This window comes from Vanessa atalanta, unplaced genomic scaffold (genome assembly GCF_905147765.1).
Source record: "Vanessa atalanta unplaced genomic scaffold, ilVanAtal1.2, whole genome shotgun sequence".
NCBI lineage: Eukaryota > Metazoa > Arthropoda > Insecta > Lepidoptera > Nymphalidae > Vanessa > Vanessa atalanta.
The window spans coordinates 25,001-27,500 of NW_025919997.1; the positions used below are offsets into that span (position 1 = coordinate 25,001).

The 2,500-nt window shown below is 44.0% G+C and overlaps 1 non-coding gene across 1 annotated transcript in view; it reads left to right on the top strand.

The window, feature by feature from the left end:
- The first annotated feature begins 1,311 nt into the window (after nt 1–1,311).
- The window catches only part of LOC125076582, a 1,903-nt gene continuing 714 nt past the window's right edge, over nt 1,312–2,500 (top strand). Inside the window, exon 1 of the ribosomal RNA XR_007120529.1 lies at nt 1,312–2,500. This exon is cut by the window's right edge and continues 714 nt beyond it. This is a non-coding gene — a ribosomal RNA (small subunit ribosomal RNA).

The following is a 2,500-nucleotide window of genomic DNA, read 5'->3' on the forward strand; positions in this document are numbered from 1 at the left end:
TTGTTGTTGTTGTCGTTGTTGTTGCATTGACGTTGCATAATATCATATAATCATATACTATCTATAAAAATATAGAACAAAATAATCGAAGTTTTGGAGATTTTGGAGGGTTTGGGGTGTCAGTTGGGGGGGAGGGGGTTGGGGAGGGGGAGGGGGGGGGTTCGGATAGGGCTGCGTGTTCTGGGGTTCGTCGTCTTATGATATCAGATCGAATATGAGAAACATAATAAAATAATAATAATAATAAAAAAAAAAATACATTCCGTTCGAACGAGCCGAATGTCATACTCATCGTCAGGCATATATATGGAGTAGTGACGGTTCGAACGTCGAACATTCAAAAATTGATGTTAGACGCGAAGTGACCGGATCAGTACTCTTGTATAACGAAAAAAATGTTATTATCGTTTTCATTTGTCGTCTTTGTTGCGTGTCTTCTGGCGTGTCTCTCGATTCGTCGTATCGCGTTATATTATACTTTACGTAGTGTAACAACAAGTATGTACGTACGATTCGTCTCGACCGCTGGGGGATATTCACTGACACACGTGAAAATGATAAAAAGATTCTTATTCGTTCTGTAAAACTGTGCCGACCGACGGACGCACGTAGATCTCTCTGCCTCATGCGCTCTTCCTCTTATCGTCGTCGTCGTCGCTCTCGCTACAATCTATCCTCATGGAATAAATGTTGATTCATTGTAGTCGATCTGCGACGTCGCGACGATATGAGAAAACGTTAGAGACGGAGTTCTTAAAAGATTCAGTGTATTCGTATAGTGTGTATAATTTTTATATTATATATGAACGGTCGTTTCTAAAATTCTTTTTGTTAATTTTTACATTTATCATGTACAAAAAATACACAACCCGAGTATCGGTACGATCACTCAAACACCGGGCGTCGATCCCAATGTTTTACGATAATAATCGTTGAACAATACATACGTACACGTCGTGTGCGAAGTGTTATTTTGAAAAAAAAACTCGATCTCGTTTAGAACGTTCGAATTCGTGACCGTTATGTGTCATTATGTGAAGACGCCTCCGCCGCCGCCGCCGCCGCCGCTGTCGTCGCGTTATATATTATAGCGCACGCGCGCGCGCGTGCTTAAAGCGCGTTTGTGTCTCATATAAATTTTTATAAGAGTCAACCGTTAAAATCTATCGCGTCTAACGCGATCGACGATACGGTGAGACGCTCGTTTCATACTGTGCGTATATTGTACATGCATGCATAAGTTTGTGTGTATTTTATATGCGAATATGAAACGAGAAGAGTAATTGACGACTTCAACAAGTCTCGGTTAGCTCCCTGGTTGATCCTGCCAGTAGTTATATGCTTGTCTCAAAGATTAAGCCATGCATGTCTCAGTGCAAGCCGTATTAAGGCGATACCGCGAATGGCTCAATATATCAGTTTTGGTTCCTTAGATCTTACTCAGTTACTTGGATAACTGTGGTAATTCTAGAGCTAATACATGCAATCAGAACTCTGACCAGTGATGGGATGAGTGCTTTTATTAGATCAAAACCAATCGACGGAGGGCGTCTCGTCCGAAGTCGTTAATTTTGATGAATCTGGATAACTTTTGCCGATCGCATGGTCCAGTACCGGCGACGCATCTTTCAAATGTCTGCCTTATCAACTTTCGATGGTAGTTTCTGCGACTACCATGGTTGTCACGGGTAACGGGGAATCAGGGTTCGATTCCGGAGAGGGAGCCTGAGAAACGGCTACCACATCCAAGGAAGGCAGCAGGCGCGCAAATTACCCACTCCCGGCACGGGGAGGTAGTGACGAAAAATAACGATACGGGACTCTTTCGAGGCCTCGTAATCGGAATGAGTACACTTTAAATATTTTAACGAGGAACAATTGGAGGGCAAGTCTGGTGCCAGCAGCCGCGGTAATTCCAGCTCCAATAGCGTATACTAAAATTGTTGCGGTTAAAAAGCTCGTAGTTGCATTTGTGCGCCGCGCTGTCGGTGCACCGCATCCGCGGTGATACTGACACGTCTGCGGAGCATATCGTCGGTGAGCCGGCGGTAAAACGCCGGTTCAATATCAAAATCCTATCGCGGTGCTCTTCAGTGAGTGTCGAGATGGGCCGACAATTTTACTTTGAACAAATTAGAGTGCTCAAAGCGGGCTCAAAATGCCGCTTGAATATTTCGTGCATGGAATAATAGAATATGATCTCGGTTCTATTTTGTTGGTTTTCAGAACTCCGAGGTAATGATTAATAGGGATAACTGGGGGCATTCGTATTGCGACGTTAGAGGTGAAATTCTTGGATCGTCGCAAGACGAACATCAGCGAAAGCATTTGCCAAAGGTGTTTTCATCAATCAAGAACGAAAGTTAGAGGTTCGAAGGCGATTAGATACCGCCCTAGTTCTAACCGTAAATATGTCATCTAGCGATCCGCCGACGTTACTACAATGGCTCGGCGGGCAGCTTCCGGGAAACCAAAGATTTTGGACTCCGGGGGGAGTATG